At 39.6% G+C, this 24,669-nt stretch overlaps 1 protein-coding gene across 1 annotated transcript in view; it reads left to right on the top strand.

Moving 5' to 3' along the window:
* tspan9a (tetraspanin 9a) overlaps positions 1-24,669 on the top strand; it is a 241,109-nt gene that overhangs the window by 3,226 nt on the left and 213,214 nt on the right. The window contains exon 2 of the mRNA XM_059334368.1: positions 21,458-21,515. The gene's annotated coding sequence lies outside the window, so the exon portion shown is untranslated. The remainder of the gene's footprint in view (positions 1-21,457; positions 21,516-24,669) is intronic.

The raw sequence follows: 24,669 nt of genomic DNA, 5'->3' as shown, positions 1-24,669 counted from the left end.
GTTATTTCACACTTTTTTGTTAAGTATATAATTCCACATGTGTTAATTAATAGTTTTGATGAATCTACAATGTAAATAGTCATGAAAATAAAGGAAACGCATTGAATGAGAAGGTGTGTCCAAACTTTTGGCCTGTACTGTATATTCCAGTATATTGCCAGTGTATTTTACACCTTTAAAAAATACTGTTTTGACGTGTTTCATTGTTACTGAAACTGAATTAACCCATTTATCATTTTATTGTCTTTTTTTTTACGGCAGTTTTTCACCGTAAAATCTACAGACATTTCTTACAGTGCATACAAATCGACCGTAACATATTTAATTACAATAAAAGGGCTCACAGTAGATTAGATATTAACTGTTGGATTAATTTCATATCTACTCGCCATACCCACCAGCAAGCTACTCTCAAAGGAGGGGGAAAAAAGAGTGGTTAAAGCAGTTAGCTGCGTCTCTGTTTACATAATGAAACCAACATACAGTCAGTGACATCAAAGGTTGCTTCTATGGTTATTTAGAACCAGTAACAAGCATAACCTTTGTCAAGAGGTTTTCCTCTGGGACCCACTGGCTGTTTCTCTGCAGCGGTAAACAAGAGCAGCAATGTGAGCCTCTGACTGTGTTTACTTCCTCAGCTTTCTGCCACCACAGAGCTCAGCTCTCTGTTCTGTCCCTTCATGAAAGTTCCTATTCTGTGGGACGAGAGGGGGGCAGGACTGTCCGTGCTGGGCAGATCTCATTCCACCAGGGCCTCACAATGGACGAGCTGTGCTGCTATATCAACATTTATTTCTCTCATGTCTTCCAACCCCCCTCTTTTTCTGCCACTTCAGTCACTTCTTCCCTCAGGGCCAATCAGCAGCAGGAAGACCAAGGCTGTGCATCGTTGTCTTTGTCTATGTGAGATATCGCTGCTGACCAGTGGGTGCCATGACTCACTCTGACTTTGCATCTTGTGCCAGAGAAGCCCCATACTATAGTCCTTATTTCAGGCCTGTGGGCGAGTCTACCCATTTTTATTTGTGCCCTACTCAAGCTGTGCATTCACGAGATGCAGATCGGATATCTAACTCCCAGCCGTATATGCGAGCAGCACATTCTGTGCCTATATTTTGACCTCGCTATGTGCTATGAATGGCAGGCGGTTGTTTACAGTCAAGTCTATTTAATGAAGGAGTCCCTGCTGCTCAGTTTGAACCTGCCTGTATCATAAACTGTGTATGCATGTTGGACTACATGCCATCCATACATGTCATCTTTGCAGCAAATAAGTGGAAGTGAGTTCTTGACTGCTGCAGTCTGCTCGGCCTTCACCCTGTATCATGCACTTTTGTTTCGTAGCACAGCAGGATTTGTAATGTCAGACTTATTGACTTTAGCCGGCAGGGCTTCCTCTCCTGATGGCCTGTGTAGTTATAGCCTGTGTCGGTCGCCTTTGTCTGTGTTGGCAAGCTGATGTGTTGGTTTTTTTTTTTTTTTTTATCTGATCTCTAAGCCAGGAGCCAGTAATGGTGGAGACATAAAGAGCTTCACATGTCACATGTTTCTAAGATGATGTAGTTGGAAAGTTGAATTATTATTCATTTAGTGGCTTTATTTGTTATTCCATGACAAAGGTTGGTAAGACATAGCAGCGTCTTATCATGTAAATATTTCTAAAAAAATTACCCATTATAATGCAAAAGATAACTCAAAACCCCACTATAATAAATACAACCCAAATACATCTGTTATGTTTTTTGGTCAACTTGACCTACACACCCACAATAAATGCTATCATCAGCATGCTAGCTATGTGTAGTTTGTTCACTATCTTAGAGTGTTAGCATGCTAACATTTTCACTTAACCCATTTGAACCCCCCAAACTTTTCTAGGATGTGTAGATCTATAATGACTGTTGTCTGACTCCACCCAAATGCACACACTTTATTTGATTGGATGCCTAAAAGCCAATCACAGTATTCCTCTGGGAACACGGAAGCAGAAGGCACATGCAATCTATTCATATTTTTAAAGTACATATTTTGCATCTAAATTGTGTTAAACTAAACAGGAAAATTATATGACTTATACATATATAATATACAAATATCATAATTATGAAAGATTTATAGATTTTCCTCAGGATTGAAAGAAATAAAAAAATATGTCTATTGGACTGGATGGGGCATCTGTTGAAATGGGGATGTGGGGAAATTCGTTGGGAAAAACTTTCCCATATATAGATTTTTAATTTTCTTATGATACAATTAGCTTATAATGCATTTAGGGTTGCAAAGGGGCGTGAAATTTCCGGTAAATTTCTGGAAAATTTTCGGTAAATTTCAATGGGAAGTTAAGCTTAGGAATTTTGGAAATATTCCATATATATTATATATATATATAATATAATATTATATGTATTATGTTATATATATATATATATATTATATATATTCCATAATGGGAATTAATGGGAATTTATGAGAACTAATTGGGAATATATTATATACAAGCATAAATATAAGCAAAAGTCATAAGAAAACATCCATACAAAATGTTTTCAACAGATATTTCAACAGATTTATTTGTAAGTAGAGTAGAACACGTTCTAATTACTTGTTTCATGGATGAACAAAAACAGGAGTGTTGGGTTCAATATCACCCATCCCCTAACCCCACTCATTCAAAAATGCACCCCCCCCCCCCCCCCCCCCCATCCAAAAATCTCCACAAAGTCCCATTCAAAATGTTAAATGAAAAATGCCACTCTTCCTCCAAAACGTTCCATTAAACATGCAAATCTTCCTTCAAGCAATCCTCTGCATTTTTGCTCAGTCAATAGACTCTTCCTGCTCCTCATCAACATCCAACAACATGTCCCCTTCCTCAACATCCAACTCTGAGTCTTCCTCTTCAGTGTCACTTTCCAGCCTTGTTGAGGATGGCTCTGTGTCAGGCTCAAAGAGCCTTAGGTTTGCGCGAATGCCAACCAGCTTTTCCACTCTCACATTTGTGAGCCTGTTGCGAACCTTTGTGTGGGTTAGGGTTTGATTGAGGAATGGCATGGATATTCAAGTGTATTTGAATGGCATCTGTTTGTTTTAGTCAACATTATGCTAAAATATACTTTCCTCAACTATATTTAAGTTCCCTAAGAAGAGCCAACCTTCAATTTTGAAAATTCCCAGTTTATTCCCATAAATTCCCGTTAATTCCCATTAATTCCCGTTAATTCCCTTAAATTCCCATGGAAAGTTTCCGTCTTTGAAAATTCCGGGAATTTTGCAACCCTAAATGCATCCTACAGATGAAAGAAAAAGAAAAGTCAACCTCATGATGGAGTTGGGGAAAAGTCAGGGGAGAACTACAGCCATTAGAATTCATCCTCTGGGGATGATGAATGTCTGAACCAAATTGAATTGTAAACCTAGATGTTAAGCGAAAAAAAAAGCGAGTCAACCCTAGTTGACCCACATGTTAAAATGACCAGCTTCCCAGCATAAATAAACAATATGTTTACAGCCTGTTACGACTCTTTAGTTAATTTCCCTCTTCATGGGGGGTAAATTATCACATAACTCACCAATTGAATTTATATTAAGGCTTTAAGTTGTATACAATTAAGAGCATGGCCACTTAAATTGAAAGGCGGCAGCCCTAACAGGTTGCCTGTTCCATTCAGCTTGCATAAGCTTCAGCTCTCCTCCTTTCCATCACTTTGCTCCTTTTTTCGACCGTCTGGGACTGCGACATCTGGGGCCAGGAGCCACCCACATTTAGCTTGATATTGTATTTTCTGAAACCTTATGGGTGCCGCAACAAAGTTTACATTTTAGATTTACATTTAGTCATTTAGCAGATGCTTTTATGTAAAGCGACTTACAGAAAAAAGGGAAACAATCAAGGTATAGTGCAATAAGAGCCATTAGTGCAGCAATAAGAGCTAGTGACAATTCTTTAAGGAGTAGTAGGACTACATCTATCTTTATTCAGTCTTTGTTGTTGAGATGTTTCATATTATGTTATACTGTAAAGTTGTACTGTTACACAATACTCTGGTTCATTTAAATTGTCAGTGTTGAAGAAAGTGGCCAGGGGGCACACATTTCTCCTATGCTAATGTTGAGGAATGGTGGAGCTCATATTGCAACCCCAGCTCTCCATAACTTCTCACTTTTTTGTCATTTTGTATTATTTAAATTCTTTTTGATTTTTCAGGACTGAATGGTTTTCAGAAGACAAACTGAGCAACTTGTTGTAACTGATTAAGTTATTGCCTCATTGAGTCAAATAAATTAGTCCAAATATGGTCCACATCCTTACCCATGAATCTATTTCAGTTAAAACCAGTGTTGGTAGTCATAAGTGTGACAGCTGAGCTGAGAGTTGTGGCGTAGAGTTTCCTTTTGAAGGGAGTGGGTCACATTACCATAGCCATATATTATGTTCAATGGGATGGTGTTGATTTTATTTGTCAATACTTGATTTAAATTTGGAAAGGATTTGTGTTTCATTTGACTGTCAATACTCTTTATTTAACTCTTGAAGCCTATTTAAAAAATACTCTCACTGCCAATGATTGTACACTGCAAAAAAAGAAAAGTTGGGTGAACTCAAAATTTCAAGGCAACAAACTTCAATAAAAAAAATATTTTAAGTTTTGTTTGCTCAACTCTGAATTTCTTTGGCACGACAAGTAACGCCGCTATGAAATGTCAGCTAATGTTGTGACCACAATTTTGAGTTAGCATTGATACACTAATGGCTACTCTTGTAGCTGTAAGAAGCAGCGCGGCTAGCATCAGTTAGCCGCAAGCATCAGTTAGCCGCTAGCATCAGTTAGCCGCTAGCTTTCGCTAATGACCGAATTTCACAACAAAGAAATAAGAGTTAGCAGAACTATTGTCCCTTGTTGTGAACCCCAACTTAAAGATATAAACAACAACAACTCACCAACTTGTTTTAGGCCAAAAAAAAACAGGTTGCCTTTTTTGTAGTGTAGTCGTCCAGGAATGGGTGGATCTCATTATCCTTCTCCAGACCATTTTGAACATTATGTGTGAGGGATGGCTCCGCTGACTATAAACAGGGCTTTGATCATGGAATAGTTGAGTAATACTGTACATGAAATGTCTCAGCTTTCAGTATTTTGACTGTATAACTGCTCTGTATAAAGTGTGTCAGTATATTCAGTGCAAGTGACATCATGCTCTGGGAAAAGGGACATCACAAGAGTCTCAACTGTTAACAATACAGATTTTTTTGGCCTTAAGAATTTAAGCATTAGATCACACTCTGTTGTTTTTGGAAACTTCTCTGAAATGAATCTTCTATTACAGCCATGCTCTGTTTCCCATAAGAGGGAGCAAGCATACAAAGGCATACCCTTTGGTGTCTGAAGAGATACATGTCCACCACAGGGGATTAGCGGGGTGTCGCCAGAATAAATGTCAACCACAGATATGTTGGTTTCCGAATGCTGTAATCCATTGTTATTCTGTGGTGGTAATAAAGCTTTGGAAGAAAAACAAACAAACAAACAGATGCTTTTATGTATGAAAGTTAATTTACACTTTAATTTAAGAAGGAATTATAAAACAGTGTATCAATTTTTCACAGTAGTTTACACGCGTGCATGCGTGCGTGTTTGAAGCATATGTTTGCATGTGTGAGGAGTGTGCGTGCTTACGCGCATGTGTGTGTGAACGTCTACATATGTTTTCTTTCCAGAAAAATGAAAAAATAGCTTTGTTAGAGCGATCTAAAAAAACTGTTCGTTCTCCCTTTTTTCAGAAATCTTTCTGCGTTTTTAATATGGGAGCCAATGAGGCTGTTGGTGGTGTTGGTGGCGCATCTGTGCGTCCTACCCCAAACTATAACTCTGACAACTTTACCAGAGGATTGTGAGGGAGAAGACAAATTTTCCTACGTTTCTATGTATAAATTATTTCTGTCGAGTGGAATTTGCGGCCTGGAGCGCAGTTTTCAAATTTATTTTTTGACAATTTTTTCTCAGCCTCTACACTCTGGCGATGATGTCACACACTGTGACACGAACATTCCGTGCAATACACACCGATTATAATCTCAGAATTTCTCCAAAAATGATCATGGTCATTGAACAGGGATTGATAAAAAACTATATGGCCTATCAAGACATGGATTAATACACCTATACGCAAGACTTGTGTCTACTGTTTAAAGTTTAAATGGAGTCTCTAGTTGAAATTATGCCGGAGAAGTAGACGTTTAAAAATCTCCAATTATTGTTCTTTTTTGCTCATTTTTTTCCAGCTGTCCCATTCATTTCAATGCAAAATTTTAGGCAGTTTTTCGCGATTTACGTTGTATTCTGTAGAGAAAAGTAATAGCACACCGATCCTGATCAAACCGCACGTTTTGATATATAATTTGTCCTGCAACTCTTCAAGTTGTAGGACTAGTAGCGGGACGAAATTGCGTCCGGAAGAGGAAGAACAAAAAATCCAGCCCCGAGCACTGGTCCCTACAGCTATTGCTGTATGGGACCAGTGCTTGGTGCGATTGCCCCGAGGCCCTAATAATAACCCCTGTATTTTGATGCGTATCGTATCGACAGATCTTGAAAATAGCCAGCCTTATGCATGAGCCTGTAATATCGAATACAGTGTTCTGACGAATGTCCACAATTTCTAAAGATGCTATTCATTACAGGACTTTTGTTTTGTCATTTAATATTTTTTACATTATACTTACGTCCCTAACATCTCCTCTCTGTGACTCTGTTCTGAAGTAGGGACATTAGCAGCTCATGTGGATTTGAAAACTGATTGTTTTTTGGCTGCAAAATTTATTGTTTTGTCATTTTGTGACCAGAAGCATTCACACGGCAGTTGTGAACGGTTTGTTTTGGAAGGATTACACTATTATCAGGTGTGACAGATGCTGGCATCAATCATAGCCATAACCTTTCAATTCTGCTCCTCTAATCCTCTTTCAAAGCAATGCTCTCCTGTAATACAACAGACTGGTTTGTAATGGGAGTTCAAGACTGGCCTCACACAATAGGAACTTCTTTGTTTATGTTGAATTGTTTTTTTGTGTGTAGATTGTCAGCATATAGTGTGTATAACAATGCACATTGACAATCCACACATTCAGCTGCGTCTTATCATGTTGGAACTCAGAGGTCTCTTTCTGTTGCAGTACAATAATGCAATGCAATGGTAAATCTTGAAGATCTTTCTCAGGGCTTTTGTGAACTCCTATGTGAGCTGTTGCTTGGTCCTCTTGATCCCTCCTTCTTTTATTCTGCTGAGTAGCATTGTGGACGTTTTGAATCGTGCTGTGTGGGGCACAAAATCACAGACATTGTGTCAACAGTTTTCTGCCCTTTGAGATTTGTGTGTCAGAAAAGGCTACATACTGTTAATTTAAAATAACAACTTAAAGGTTATCCCTTAAATTAAAGGCCACAGATGAAAGACATACCTGTACAGCCACCAGAGTTGGACTGGGAACAAAATTCAACCTGCCAATTTCTGTCTAGACCTCCCTGCCCACTTGAGTCCAGTTCATTTTATGGTTCGTCACCAAAATGCCAAAAGTTGTGTGCTTGTTTGATGAAAATATCATACTTTACAGTGTGCTAAGCCCTGTACAATAAACCATTCAAGGGAAAAAGAGTCCATGGAGTCCATATTAATGCCAACTATTATTACCAACAGTGTTACATTTATTTAGCTTGATAAATGATCCCAGACCAGTTGTTCTAAGGTGTCAAAGATGTTTGGATTTCACTTGGAGAAAGCACTCTCTGTTGCAACAACCTTAGCGTTCTCTGAGAGAAAAATCAATGACACATTTCCTACTCTGCCATGTTTGTTAGCACAACATTGAAGGTTGGCCCCTCCTGTCCTGTCTTGTCTGCTCTCATAAACGCTTGTTGGTACAATGGGGAAAAAAAGCTCCTAAAAAGAGTAATTCCTTACCAGCTTTGAACCTCCTCTGATTTATCTTTTACACAAGGGAGCCTTGTTGGCAAGACAGGGCCAGCTCTCCTCCTGCCAACGATATAACCAAAAGCACCTTTGTGAGTCAGTACAGAGGGACGGTGCCTCTTGGATGGAGTCTTCCCCATGGCAATTGAACTCTTTAAACATGATCTACTGTGCTTTAAATGCTCATTGGCCATTTCATCTTTGAATTGCTGTTTTGAAAGCAGGCTCCTCCTTTCATTTGTGGTGAATCGTAATTCAGGGGAGTGCATGGTCAACAATAAGAAAACTAAATATTATTAAACTAAATATTTTAAGTTTTGTTTTTGAGTTTGCTCAACTCTGAATTCAGATTTTTGTCAACTCAACTGTAAGTTGTACTAACTTATAATTTTACATTGTAATAACTTTTAATCCTTACTTCTGCTAACTTCTGCAATGTGCTGAATTGGCACGATTGTAACGGTGCTATGAAATGTCAGCTAATGTTGTAACCACAATTTTGAGTTAGCATTGATACGCTAATGGCTACTCTTATAGCTGTAACAAGCAGCGCCGCTAGCATCAGTTAGCCGCTAGCATCAGTTAGCAGCTAGCATCAGTTAGCCGCTAGCTTTCGACCGAATGACCGAATTTCACCTATTTCCCGCATTTCACAACAAAGAAATAAGAGTTAGCAGAACTATTGTCCCTTGTTGTGAACCCCAACTTAAAGATATAAGTAACAACAACTCACCAACTTGTTTTTGAGCAGACAACTGGCTTCATTTGTTGTGCTAACTTACATTATTGCCCTAAATTTCAATAAGTTTTACCAACTTAAATCACTGTTTTAGGCCAAAAAACACAAGTTGGCTTTTTTGCAGTGCAATATCCAATGAATTTGGGAAGGATCATGCATTGGACTGACTCCATTTGACATCCATCCATTGAGCTATTCTGGAGATGAGTGCATAATCATAAATTAGCATTGATTCATGGTTATCACAGAGTGCAAGTTATCAAATTGTGCATTTAATATCAAAACCTTGTTACCCAATCATTTAGCCAACAAACAACACCCCAGATTAGACACATTTGGTTTATTAATATAGAGAAACCACAGTTTCCAAGAATGCAATTAAGCGCTATAGCATTCACAAACTTTAAGTGGACGGCTTCATAAAAGCAACAATAAGCAATAAATATTTCATAAACACCAGGGTAAATACCTGGATTAAGCTCCAGTTTGTGGTAAAAACATTTGTCATTGTCGTTCTCTATATTAACATGCCAACACACTGAACACTGAGGAAAACATTCCCATGTGTTGCCAAATGTTTGCTTTTAATGATACTTTTTAAGATCCCGAAGGAACATAAAAATATATTGGATGTAGTTATTTCAGAGCATCTGGAGCCACATATCACTGAAGGCTGCATTTTCTCTGGCGACTCTATACCATCAGTGGAATATAGGCTTCCGTCTCATGGGTCATTTGCTTCATGTCATGTTATGGGAAGCTGAACATGTGTTTGAATCATACATGCTTCTGCACCTTTTTTACCGGTTGACTGCTTCTGACAAGTTGGAGGAATGGTGCAATCATCCACTCATCGAGGCTCTGGTCTTAAACTCATGTTAGCAATGTGGTTTGAGGCAGGCTGATTTGTCTGTCTTCCATCTGTACAAAATCTGGGGACAGTAAGTGTCTGGATTACATTTCATGGCAATCCACCGAGAGGATTAATCCTTCCAACTTTGGTGATCCAGTTACTTTTCCTGTGGCATCTCCAGCAGGTTGACTTGAAATATCTTGACAATTATAAGATGCATTTCCATGAAATTCGGAACAGATATCCATAGTGCCAAGAAAATAAATGACTTTGGTGATCCTCTGACTGCAGATCAGACATTTTATCTGTACAGTAGGCCTACTTTGGTTTAATTCTTGCAAAACTAGCCTTAGCTGGCCTTTTTTGTTGTTGTAATTTAGCAAATGTTATTATGATAATGCACTATACTAAACTGGCATGGTTTGTTTTTAACGATAACAGCTAGCCTCCAAGGTCAATCTGTTGCATTCATCTCTTTCTATCTGTGCTCTATGCAGACAGGAAGGCGCATCTCTGTTTAAAGGCGCAGTTTGTGCATATTGAATGATTAATCCAAAGTATGCAGAGCTTTAGGAGCCATATTAGGTAATACTTTGACAAACTTGACCACTGTTGGCATCAAATCAAACATATATACCATGGTGGAGGGAAGGTCTGGCAGAACAGAGACATAATCTTCTCAAATTGTCCATAAGTCCATCCCATTCTCTTGAATGTGATGTCTAGCCTGGAGGGAATTTCTTTAAATTTGGCACAAACTTGGATTCAAGGATGACCTTATTAGATTTTGGTGGTCAAAGGTCAAGGTCACCATGGCCTTCAAACTTATACACGCCGAATTCTGAATTTGATGCATCATGATTTTATGATGATTGATGATGATGATTTTACACAGTGTCGCAACATTTTTTGGAAAGGGGGTTGTATAACAAAGTCTAAAAACACTTATCTGGTTATTATTCAATGCCTCGGAAACAGAAAGGGAAAAAAATTGCTTGAAAAGGTGTTGGTGCTTGTTTGGTTGTTGGATGCGTACAACCTCAGGGAGATATCTACTTTGTTTTTGTCTACATGGGTCTTTGATAAAGAGACAGAAAGAGTGTAAGCATTTAACAGAGAATATGAGAGCAACAAACAGTCAGAGTAAAATAACTTGAGAGAGAGTTTGATGAGTGTTTATTTACCCAATGGAGGGTAGCCGATCCTTTCGGCAGTCTATTCCTGAGCGCAGACATCCGGTGACCTCTGACCTCAGAGACAGGAGACACAGCTTGACAAGTATGAGGCTCCAAAGTGTAGGTAACCTTTTAATGTTAAAAAATGGGGGCTTGGTGTGGATGTTTGATAGGTGATATTTTCATCTTGTCATCAAATTGGACATGTTTTGATGTTTTCTAAGGACAAAAAGTACATAAGGGAATGAATATTTTTCCCTAAGATTTCAATCAGTTTATATTAATCTATGTCCTGTTATTACTAGACACTTACAATGGTTCCCCAATTTCCTGCCGTGTTGTTTTTATTTACACAAAAGCATTTCATGTTTATATAAGGAGTGTGGGGTATATTTGCTGTGGTCTGCTAACCGTATAATCGGCCAAACAGGCAATTTGGGGATTTTCTAGTGTTTGGCCTTCAAATGCTTTGTAAGAAGAAATGTGAAATCGAAAAAGCGCAACATTTTAACCCTGCAGCTTATTTAATTTATCTTCTGGCTGATTTTTGACTCTTCTGTAAATATTCTAATATGTGGATTCCGTTTATGGGGCCATTACATGTTCTTTAAACAGTTTGAACCGAGTGACAGAAGCTAGGCTTTGAAAAGAAGCAATTAATCCTATATAATTGAATGTCAAGTAATTTAGTTCAAACCTCCCAAGCCTGACCATCTTTTTGTAAATTAAGATTTAATAGACTACATCCTCCAACTAGCGCCATTTTGCTAATTGTACCCATTGCAGGCAAACGTCTTTGTTCTCCTAAATGAACTTTTTGTGTGAACTTCTGTCACTCAGACATAAGTCCAAATCCTGAGGCATGGAAACCTGCTAAATACCTGATGTGTGCTTAGTGGTTTCATGCCGAACTAAATAGGCGGGAAATAGTTTGATAAGATATAATAGTCATGGTTTTGCATGTACATTGCAGCCTTTTAAATTGTTCACAGGCTATGTTTGTTGATTTCTGAGTGTACAAAAAGTAAGAAGTGGATAGCTCAGTTTCTTGTATTTGCTGGAAACCATTAAAATCTCAGAATGAGTGCTATTCTGAGAAGTTGTGGTGCCTTTGGATTGAGGGCAATGAACCAGTGTATTGTGTTGAATAACTGGCACTTTCTCCACATTGTTGTCACAAAATGAGTTTCTTCAGCCAAGCATGGCACATACAAAAAGCAAATATAGCATGACAAATTGCGATTTTAGTGCTCAAGCTAGACAAGCTCTCAGTGTGTTGATGTGTTGAAAGGAATGGAAATGAATATCGGTTGGTGCTCAAAATGGTCAACCTGTTGAAATCTGGGGTATTTAGGAACATGGCCATGCTCACTCACTCAGGATGGTAATAAATGGTTGGCTCGGCTTGCCAAACAATGTAACACTCTCCCAATTAAACGGGAACATTTAAGTGGATAATTGGTTGAAAGCTTCACTGAGAAACATTCCCTGCCACAGTGGAGAAGCCTTACCCTGAAAAGAAAAAAAAAAAAGTTACATAATTTCAATAAAGTTTCTTGTTTTTGCAGTTTAAGAGAGAAATTTACTCTTTTTAATTAAGAGGGTCATGAGTTTGGTTAAACGAAGTGGTGCATTTTTCCACATGAAGGCTAGGACAGTTTTAACTTGTGGCTAGTTGAGTATAACTCATAGGACTTAAAGGGATACTTTTCCAATTTTTAACCAGCTTTTTGTCACCCCTCCAGTAGCAGAAATCTGTCTCGTATTTATTTCTTATGATAAATATTCATTGCTGGGGAGAGGGACATCTGGGATACCTTGTGTAGCCTGCTGCCCCCATGACCCGGCCCGGATAATCAGAAATAAATTGAACTATGGATGATATTTCCCCAATTCCTTTTAAACTCAATACAGGAAACTGTTGTTGAAATAATTAGTTGATAGAGCAATTTATTCACAGTGTGATACATGTTTAGGCCTTTTTTAAGCAAAATTTGCATCTCAATTGTGAGTATTTTTCAGCTTTTCTTTGCCATTTGTGATTGTAATCGCATGGTAATATTGTGGTTTCAGACATGCTGTTTAAATCAATGAAACATTCCTTTGCATGATAAGAAAGGCCAGAGTTGCTCATGCCTGTAGGGCGCTGGTGTTGCTGACAGGAGTTTGAATCACACAGGAGGTTCTTGTTCTTCCAGTCCTGGCCCACCAACTCCTTGGCATTTGTTGAACTGGCACAGTCTGCTTGACCCATGAACCTCTTTCCTCCTTCTCTTTTTGCCTTCTCTCCAAACACCACTGGAGGGCGGTAACAGGGGACCTCTCCGCCCCCGCTCTGAGCCTGTTTGACACATGCATTCACATATTTGGAGAGATCCCGTTTAACATGCAAATCAGATGGACCCAGAGCTTGCATGTTGAATAGACTGGCTTCTACGAGGCTCACTCAGAAAGCCGTTTTCGGGTTCGCGATTTGGGCTACAAATTGGACACCAGTGAAGTGTTTGAATGTACTCTTTGTGGGTTTGAGGACACTAAATGAAGTGGAGGTTGGATTTTCCCTCTCTCTTCGAAGAGAAGACAAAATGGTAGCCACAGCGGGTCATGCTGGGTGGCACTGGTTTCTGCCTGAACTGTGTGAAAGTTCTGCATGGAGAGAATTCACAGACATATTTTGTTCTTCGTTTAGATACTGTGGTCGAAAGTGATGTCTCATGTTGCTGACTGACCACACTGACTAGACTCTCAGACCCAAGGTCTCAGCTGTGGGATTGCTGCAGGTCCAAGTTCTGACTGATAACAGCCCACGTTGGATCAGATTTAGTTAGTGTCTCAATGCAGCATGCAGAGGCCCACTGTATGTTGTAACTTTAACTCATTCCTTGTCTTGCCTTACTTAAGTTTCTTCCCAGGAAGATGTAGTTGTAAACAGCCTAATATAGCACCACGAAGAATCCAGACTGACTGGTGCTCTCTGTTTGATTTTTTTGGGTTTGCCCATAAGCATGAAATTGGCTCTGTGGCAGGCTGGCCTGTCTAATTGTAAATCAGAGGTATTTGATTTCCATTATAGCTGTGAAGCCTGAGAAGAGATAACAATTACAGGAGAGTGTTTTTTCTTTGTAAGAAGTCGCCTGTCACACATAACAGTCTCTTCTTTAATATTTCTCTCCTTGTTTCATAGCATTTCTATGCTAATCGTGTATAGAGCACATATTGATTCTTGCCAAGTAATAAGAAGAGCTAGACGAATATTGGATGAATGAGACCGAGAGCATGACACCGATTAGAGGCCAAAATGAACTGATAATCAATACGATGGTTTAATTGGCGATTAAATGGACCTGCACTTATATATCGCTTTTCTAGTCGCTTTGCGACCACTCAAAGCTTTTTACACTACAGACTGCGCTCATTCACCCTTTCACACACACATTCATACTGGTGGCAGAGGCTACCCTAAACGGTGCCACCTGCCACCATTGGGAATTCATTCACACACCGATGAACGCAGCATCGGGAGCAATTTGGGGTTCAGCATCTTGCCCAAGGATACTTGGACATGTAGGCTGCCATGGTCAGGGATCGAACCACCAACCCTTCGGTTGGGGGGCAACCCGCTCTACCAACTGAGCCACAGCCGCCCCGATTAAGGATAATGAATGAATGAATGAATGGTACATAACTTTAGTCATGAAAGACGCAGCATTGTGCTGAATCATATCCAGGTTTTGCACAATAGTTCCCTGTCAAACCCAGTTTCCACTGCTGACTGAGGTTTGTTCTGATGATTGGGTTTGTGGTAGAGCGGGGTTGCCGTTAGCGTCACAGCCTCGGTGTAGGCCTGACTGAAGGATGTGGTTGAGGCGTAGTACTGAGACACAGGCTTGTTAGTGAGAGCGTTTCAACAACTTCCCTGTCGCTCTGGGGTAACCGGTGCACCGTGATAATCCCTTAAGGAGGACTTGACTCAAGAGTTGGCTCCTCTTTTAATGTCCTGTGAAACCAATAGCAGTTCTCAACCTTGTGTGCATACATATTCCCATTCAGTGCTGGAGCTCACTCTTTAATATGCATGTAATGCCATCTGGCTGATTCATATGCTCAGTGCATTTATAGTTATGTGATTTATCGGTCTCTGTGCGTCCATCATATGTCAAATCTAGATGTATAAAAGGGGACATATAATGAAAAATGCACTTTTTAGAGTGCCTAACAACCCACAAACTGTGAAATAAGACTACTCAGTCGCTTTTTTGTGGGCTGCCTATGACATCAGTTCCACAAATCTGAAGTCAATGTTCAAAATGGCAAAAAACATTATGCATTATATTACATTCAGAATCCTTAGCGTATATCTACAAAAACAAAAGTTTATCAGTTTAAACTTTTAAACAGTTTCCAATTGAATATATGTCAAAAAGGATGAGCAATTGATTACATTCTCTTTTAGGAAACATCCTGAATGTTTTGGATTCAGGGTTGTTTATCAGTGAGGTTCTAGCTTCGATAATTCTTGCAACAAACAAACTGCATCTGCTGTTTATTAACTCTATTTCCAAAAGAATGTGTGTGTTATTTTGTTTATGCGATATTATTTTAATCTAAACACATTTATCTGATTAAGGCTCAATTTGGTTTCTAATCTGGTAATTTCATGAGAATTCTTCTGTTTTTTATGGTAAGAAACGGAAATTAACCCTAAAACATCTTTAATAGGTTGGATGTGAATCATTACAAAGTTTTATATTTTTGTATTCATTTTATAGTGAAAAACAATAGGCAGGCCAACATTTTTTCTTTTCTTTTTTTTTTTTACAGTTAAATTGTCGTTGTGTTTGGTCTGATAAATCATCTTTTATTTTATGATATTGGCATTACACAGATAACCATAATTCCCTAACAATAGCAATAAGGACATTTAGTGAAAAGTCTTTGGACTTCACTAAAACAAATCCTTATGTTTGGCATCGTGATAAATTTTTACTGATTGCAATGAGAGAACAGTGCCATACATTTTTTTTCTCCGCTATAAAACATGAGTTTAAAAATGACACTTGCAGATGTTACATGTTTGTAAGGCATTTATAATCATCATAAACCACAAGAATATTTCAACCAGCCAGTTTAGAAAACTTCAAACAAATGTGTGTGTAAATTTCCAAATGGTTGATTCATGAGGTCATACGTCATCCAATTGATTTTTCACTTGACAATCAGTCTGCACCATATAAAAAAACACACATTAACAAAGCGATGGGGTACAAAAGTGCTGGTAATTTGTTAACAAAACCTTTTAAATTTCATCCCCTCTCATGCTGATTTGCCCATTTGCATGTTGCTCTGCAGATGTCTAGACTAGAGAATGTTTTGGGATTGTGTTGATGAATACCAGCTGCATTACTGTGTTGAACAATGTTGGATCTGTTACTGTACTGTGTATAAAATCTGGAGTGTGGTGCCAACGTTATGCTGACTGATGCACCAGAATGACAGGGTTTTTACAGAGAGAAGGTCAGATGGACCAACCAGATTACAGTAATGTCAGTGCGCCTCGAGGCTGACAGGTCTGTTGTTTTAGACAGAGGTCATGAATGGCTCTGGGCATCTATTAGGTATTTCCTGTTCAAGCCTGACCCGCTGTAACCCCCCCACATACCCATGGCTGTATTAGACAAGCTGAGCATGTAAGTGAAGCCGCTGCAGCATACGATCCAAAAGGCCATATGTTCCGAGATGCTAAAGTTAGTAATCTTATTTCTCTGGTTGCACTTGGCATCATGATCAATTATTTATGGATAGGAAGTTCCCAGTAATTGATGTAAGTTGTATGGCCAGACGTGCGAGTGCTCCGAGCTGCCAAAGCCTTTCAGTGATTGATCACCACCACATTTGTGTTGGTGTTGATCCAAAGCTGTGTGTGTGTCCAAGCCTCTTCTCTTGGCGTTGACTGCGTGTCATTAAAATGGAATGCCTGGCTACTTGAAAAAAGCCCTAACTGCTGCTAGAGTGTAAATCAATGTTTTGTGCTTCCTTTATAGCTATCCATCTTGTAGGGAGGAACACACCCTGTGATTTATACTGCTGAAGAGAATGCACTCCCCAAAAAAAAAAAAAAATGTAGCAGTGTGGTCATGTGATAGTTATTTTGGATTTTACAGCTGTTATGCATGACATCACATCCCCCATACAGTAGCTCTTCATGTGATCATATTTGACGATCTGATCGGGATGCCTTCCCGGTAGAATATAAATAAAGTTTTATCTCGCCTGATTCAGTCTTCCTGTTTGGAACGTGGACTATACTCCCGAGGCTACAGAGCTGTCTGGCACAGTCTGGCCGCACTGCAGCACTTTCTCAGGGTAAAATTTCAGCCCTAATAACCTCAGACGTGCAGGCGGGCCAGGGGGCACACAGGGATTCAGCCAGGCCTGGTTGCAGATAGTTCAGTAGATGATGGGGGGGGGGGGGGGGGGGGGGGGGGGGGACACAGTTGCTGCAGAGGAAAGAGAGGCAGGCAGGCTGATGTCTCCTCCACCGATCTGTTGTGACCACAGGACCGCATTACACAATGAGCAGATTCACTCTGATTGTGTCCCTGCAGTCAGCTTCATGAAGGAAAAGGGGTACTGGCTTAAAGGAAATGCCACTATTTTCCCATGGTTCCCATTTTACTGTATCCGTGGATTAGCCACGGATTTCGCTAAACTCAAAATCCGTGGAATAGCCACGGAATCGCTCAAATTTCTGTGAAACTGACACGGATTTCGCTACAATGCAAGTTTATGACAGTCATATCCTGTGGCTATTGGGCCTTGTTCCAAGTCACGTGACTTTCAAGGTCCCAGCGGTCAGAATAAAAAACATGGCGGACAGTTCTCTCATTTTTTGTGAAAAATCAATATTTTGACTTAGTTTCTGCATAAAAATGGATTTTGATCACATTTCTAGCGAGAAATATATGTTTTATTTTCTAAATCTTCACTCAGTGAATGTACATAATTACTTTTTATGTTGGAATAGCCACGGGATATATGACTGTCATTAACTTGCATTGTAGCGAAATCCGTGTCAGTTTCACAGAAATTTGAGCGATTCCGTGGCTATTCCACGGATTTTGAGTTAAGCGAAATCCGTGGCTATTTCACGGATTCCTGTGAGACCATGTTGCTATTTTAACATTTTAGTCGTGAATGTGTTCAGGCTGCAACTAAACATTATTTCCCTTGCTATTAAATCTGATGACTATTTTCTTTTTCTAAAATCATTGAAAATAATCAAAATGCAATGGATGCATGATATATTGGCTGTTGTTGTTCTGATCACTTCTGCGCTAGAAATGTTGTGTTGGTTATTTGTGGTCAAACTCAGACAGAACAGTCATTTACACCAGTATACTATCATATCTGCCCAGAATGTTACAATCAGCGCTTCCCAAGAAAATGCCTTTCACAATTTCCTGAAATCAATGATTCATCAAATATCCTGTTTTGTCCAATTAACAGTCCAAAGCCAAAGATATTCAGATCACTTAGACAAATAGACAAGTAAGACAAATTAAAAAGAAGCTGGAATCTATTTTAAATAGACATTTTGCAATAGGAATAACTAAAAATGATGAAAAGAGTATCTTTTATTTCTCTGTTGCCTAGCCAAACAATTAATCTACGGTAATAATATTTTGAGCTAATGTGTGTCTCCTAAGAATTGTAAATAAATAATTATGTAATTTTTTAAAACATATATATACTTTGATCACAAAGCCATCAAGGTGTGCAACCCTGGTTATATATGAAACCAAACACACAGTAAACACTGCTCTCATCCCAGTTTATTTTGAAGTTTCAGCTCCTTTCTTACATTGGTTTGTTGGTGTTTGGAAAGAAATATGATATTCAGCTCCTCGGTTCTTTTATGTAGCCTAAGTGTTGTGAAATCTTGCTTTTCATTCCAGTGTCACAGAGAAATTGAGAAATAAAAGATTGATGGGCAAAGCCTAAAAAACGAGGCAGTCCCTTGGGATCTGGAGAAAGGAGAAATAAGAGGCAAGAAGGGAGAGGCAGTGCTAAGAATATACTGGAGGAGCTTCTCACGCTCTTCCCTTCATCACAGCAGCTGAAACCTCAGGGGGATATCACAGACCTGCCTCCTGTACCCATTTATACACAGAACTAGGGGATCCTGCTTCATCCAGAGTGCTCTTACTGTAGTATTATGAAATCAACCCCACTTTACAAGCATCACCATGTGCTGAAATGATCAGCAATAATTAGTTAAAGTGCAAGATAAAGTCAGTCATTGATATCCAGGTGGCTAATCTCCTCTGATGTGTAATTAAAGCAGCTCTGACATCACTCTCAGTGAACCACAGTGAGCTGAGATGTACTACAGCTCAGCAGTCGGGGTCCTTCTTAGCACATCACACATTTCAATGTGAATGCCAAATTTGCATCAAGTGAACATTTAAAGAGCGCGGCCTACGGGCAGGATTCTCTGCTTCTTCATATCACTTCATATCTGAAGTGGCTTCTTCAGATGTTTGACTTCAGACATGTTTTCCTTGGATGCCTGAATCCTCAGCGTCAGATATCCAACCAGGATGAGTGTTTTAAAGAGAAAGTATCCGCATGGTGCTGTGTATTGTAGAGTCACATTTTCTTATTCACATCTTAGATCAGTTTTTGCCCCTCAGTCCTCTAATAAATCAGCTCACGGATTCTAGATTAGATTCTGTTCTCAGAGGTCTGCTAACTACTGGCTCCAAAAACAAATGCAGTCGGCTGTTATCCCCTCTTTGTTCTTTGAGGAAAAGAAAACATTTTTTTTTTTTTCACACATGGAAGATTGGAAATGTGGAAGGGAAATGTCAGTTCTTGGCCTTATTACTTGTACCACAAGATTAAAGTTATGAAGCCACAACTGAAAGTTTCAATTGAAAATTCAAAATAATGACTTGTTGATTTTGTTTTTTTGGCAAAAGCGAGTGGAAAGCTGAGTAAACTAGAGACCATCATGTGATGGGATAGCACCAGCCACGACGCCAATCCGGTGTGTACACTGCAAGTAACTATAAGTAACAACAACTCACAAACTTGTTTTTGAGCAGACAACTGGCTTCCTTTGTTGTGCTAACTTACATTATTGCCCTAAATGTCAATAATTTATATTTCCAAGTTTTCCCAACTTAAATCACTGTTTTAGGCCAAAAAATACAAGTTGGCTTTTTTGCAGTGTGCAAACATTGGTGTCAAACCCATGCGTCTACGCTGCTGTAAACTTGCAACAAGAAGGAGTCATGGCAGAGAGGAAGAGACCGTTTCTCTTCACAAAGAAAGATGACAATAGTGCTGCTTGTAATGTCTGTAAAATGTAATGTAATTAAAGGTGGCAATAGCAGTAATATGCTGAAACGATTTTCTACCCAACAGCCCATCTGTTACCAAGGGTAAATATCCTATATTACAACAACATAACAACTCAGGCAGGCTTAGCAGATTGTTTTTATAAAGACTTGGACCAATAAGCAGAATTGAGCATATCATTGTTATTAATAAAATATCACAATTTCCTATCCCTACCACTTCTGTGGTACACTAGGAGCCTCCAGGACCACATTTAGCCATGATGACACATGTGCACATACAGACTTAAAAGCATTACCAACCACACACTGCTGCAGCTGCCATGTCTCCAGCTAATTTTGCTCATTTTTTGTTTTCATTCCCTGCCTTTGCCCTTATATTTAGCTTACCTCTTTCATCCTATGCACCCCCTCCCTCCCTCATCTTCTTCCCTCTTTAGTCTATATTTTGCCCTTTCATAATTATTTCCAGTCATCTGTCTTCTAGCAGCACTAGAGGGCAAAATGTTGAGTGCAGCACCTACCCTGGCCAGAAATTCAATGAGTGCTGCAGGTGGAAAGCCTGCAGGTTGTAGACACGCTATGCACCATCAGAGGCCACCGGCTCTGGTTTTGCACCAGCTGACATTGTGTGGAAGAGTTCCACAAGAAAGCAGACCGAGTGGCTGACTGGTGCAAAACCTGTCACAGCACACAGTGACTTGTGGTCTGTGGTCTGGTGTGAGCTCATAGGGTAGATTCTGGTCTCGTGTCTGCACTGTCAACCTGCAGTTTCCACGCAGACACTGATTCATGAACACAGCATACAGCTAATGTTAGAAACACACTGTGATTTAGTCATCTTAGCATGGCTTAAATAGTTGTCTTTGACTGTAATTACCGGGAAGTTGGACTATTTGATGTTGTGACAGTTAGTTATATTACTGCATTGGCATGCCTGGCAAGTGCTGCAGCAAGCTCTATAATTTTCCTGACAGTTCACTGGATACTGTCATCTCCAGTGGCAAAGATTTGTCCAGATGCTACATTTGTGGTCAGTACTAATGGCCCTGCCTCAAGAGGAAGGAGACTGTGTGTAGTCATGTGCCTCTGTGTGTCATTTCTAAGTGTTATTGTGGTATTGACATGTTTTTAATATCCATATCAACCACTAAGGAGTTGTTTTTGTTGAACAGCATTCACTATTGCTGCTCTGTTGTTCACAAGCTCACGTACTTCTGTCATTCCTCCAAACACGGACCTTTTTAAAAGCACGCTTTTTAGCTCTGCATGCCATTATTGTTCTGTGCATTTTTGCAATTAGCAGTTGATTTTAATCTGAGGAGCTGTTCTCATTCCCTGATTTTCTTCCTCTGTTTGACAGGCTGTCACAGACGAGCCGGAGAGCCCTGCTGCCTCTGTTTCCGACCACATCTGAGCCGGTGAGAAAATTACGCCATCTTCCACTCCGCTTGGTTTGTAGTTTACAGCCTCTGGGACGGCTTAAGTCTGTCTTTACCCTATTATATTGCAATCACTGCTAAGTGACTTGTTTGTTTGCAAAAGATTTATCTCAAGTGATGTTGATGAACCGTCTTCTGCTGGGTCACTTCTTTGAACAAGTTTTTTTGAGAGTCAAGGGTGGATGTGCTCATGATTAAGGATGAAGTCAGGAAACTCAGGAAATGAAGATATATTAAAGAATGAGATGGAATGGGCCAAGCCACTAAGCCTCGGTCCTCTAAAATGGGTAGTTGTGGGTGTTTCCCAGTGTGCTTGAGAGTGTTGTAATAGAATAGACAATAGACCTCCAGGAAACTTGCTCTTGGGACTAAATTACAGATTGTTCAGGGGTGACTTGCTGCTCTGGTATGGGTGTGCTTCCTGTCCAACTACCTCCAACCCTACAGGAAATAGCCCCTTACAAATCCACACCCACTCTCACACTCACACACAAGCCCTATGCCTTAAATCTTGGAGACATAACCTGCATGACCTCCAGCATTGCCAGTACCAGTAATTGGTCATAGGCATAAATTATGGTGGTCACATATTGAAAAGAAGTCAGAATTTTCTATATTTTCTATATTTCTTATAGGTCACTAAGTGTCAGTAAGTATAATAAGTGCCAGCAATCATTAGCCTTCTTCTTTAAGTTTGCATCTCAAAGAGCCATGTTGCTGTCATATCTCTGTAAGTTAAGTCAACGAACAGTTTTCAAACAGACCTATTGTTGGTCATGAAAATGTTATTTTCCTGCCGACTACCAAGCAGGAACCTTTGAGACTGAAACACATGTGGAAGTGCCTTAAACATGCATTCAAAAAGTGAGATCTCACATCTTCTTCTCACTTGCTTTATTGCCTAAGTACACATTTCCCTAAAGAGTTTATGGTTTCAAGTCTTCTTCAATACAACACGGTCTTCGTTTTGTCATTTATGGTCCAATTTAGAGGAAAATGGACAAGGCAGGCTATACTTTAAGCCTCATTACCTTGTGACTGACAAGTTGCATCCCCAGGCAACCTTTCGATCTGGATAGAGCCGTAGCAATGCATGTAAATGGCTCTGTGTACATTAAAGTAGCTGTGAACTTGTTTTGGGTGTTGCCCAGACTCAATTTTAACCCTTCCAGAGTGCATTGTCAGCTCATGAAAGTTAATTTTAACATTTTAGTCACCTTAAAAATGTCTTGTTTAGTTGAACTAAGAGGCACTCTAAGTAATTGGTTGGGTTTTTTTCCCAATAAGTAGGCTACATTTTGTGTTGAACCAGTTTTTTGTTAGCCAAAATTAGCGCCCCAACTAATATAACAGTTAACATGAATTAATAAATGAACCTTGCTAACCAAGCTAGCTACCGCACATATCTATGTGTGTTGTTCCCAGCTCCAGCCTCTCGTCCAAATAAAGCAATTTGTGGCAAAAAAAATCTAAGATGGCAATAGCCAAAATGCTATACTCAAGGCTTCAAATCAGTATTCCACAAACCAATAGGTGACGAGACGGAGGCTACTCCCACTTCCTTCATACAATCTGTTTACTACACGCGGTTATGCTGTGGCTCTGCATTGCATATCAGTTTGCTAATGCATGGAGTAAGTGTTCATGTTTGTTTGAAATGAATGTCTGTCTGTTTTTCTCAATGACACAACTGTATAAATAATAAACCACTGATAGACTGCTTGTATGTTTAAAATCTGTTTTATATACAGCGCAGTCATGTCATATCAAGCTTTCGAGCCAATGGTGTTTGATCAGTTCAGTTCAGCTCTTTGCTATGTTTCGAAGCACACTTCAGCAACTCAGACAGGAAGGGAAGACAGTGTTTTGACTCATCCAAGCAGCAGTCATTTTGTGTGTTATCACATTGATCTGGCTCTGAACTTAAGCTGAGACGCCTCTGGTTAAAAAGCTGTTGAGGATCAACAGCAGCTATTCACTGGCTTGTGTCTTAACCTCTGACGCTGGGAGATATGCATCTTTTACAATAGTATCATTTATTTGATTTCATTAGTAGTAACAAAGAGCCCATTAATAATGTGTGAACCAAGGAAAAATACCACATTGACTGCAAACATGAGTTAGGCTTCTCAACACCTAATATTAGAAACATCTTAATATAATACATTCTAACACAACAACTCTTCTACCTGGGGCCACATAAAAAGTAGTCACAGAATATTTCCATATGAAATATGTATAGCATTATTTGATAGCATTACTTTATACATGTGATTGTATTTTTCTGGAAACTTACAGCATTTTCACTCTTAAAATATGAATGCTAAAGAGGGTAAATGACATTAGCAGCTAACCTCTGTCATGCCACCGCCCTGAGGCTATATGAGGTGTGCTAACATGAATAAGGTAGCGCTCTGGATCATGACTATCCATGTAAAACAGGCACCACTAGGATCCAGCCAGCACCAGAGTGTGAAAGCTATAGCTGCTACTTTTAATTCTGGGTCACACTGTTCAAGACAAAGCACCCCATCAGCAGTAAGCAGCAGTGAAGCCTCCTTTGCTCCAGAAACTCTGTGCGACTTAACTGTTCTGAGCTCAGGTCAAACACTTTGATGATAATCAGGCTCAGTGGCTGCAGCTTTACTCGGCCGGTGATGTTAGTGGACTGTGCAGTGTGGCAGCGACCTCTGGCAGGCACTGTGGGCTCTGCAGTCAGACACATGACATCTGCTCACGTCCAGATGTCTTTAAAAAATAGTGGCATGGTTGCAGAAGTGTTAAATTTGTAGCTGTTTGTAAGAGAGGCATATAGACGGCTCACATCAACCATCTACAATACAGAGAAAAGCCTCATAGACAGCTGCAACTGCACAGTGTTGCTTTTTTTAAAATTCCAATTCAATGGCAGTAACATCTGGGCCCTCAGTTAGCTCTGAGTAATAAAGGAGGTGGTCCATGGAGACTGGCTGGTCTGGACAGGCTTTTTCTAGAGGGAGAAAAGGGAAATTAATAGCCCACGTTGTCTCTATAAATCCCTGTGCGGCAGGGTAGATGCTCCGCCTCGGGAGAAGGCTTTTTTTTGTCATGCTTATTCACATTGCTTTTTAAATTCTGCTCACTATTTCCTGCT

The sequence above is a fragment of the Centropristis striata genome, chromosome 6 (assembly GCF_030273125.1).
Source record: "Centropristis striata isolate RG_2023a ecotype Rhode Island chromosome 6, C.striata_1.0, whole genome shotgun sequence".
In the NCBI taxonomy this organism is placed as follows: Eukaryota; Metazoa; Chordata; class Actinopteri; order Perciformes; family Serranidae; genus Centropristis; species Centropristis striata.
Note: the sequence above shows the minus strand (reverse complement) of the source record. Positions and strands in the feature narration are given on the sequence as shown.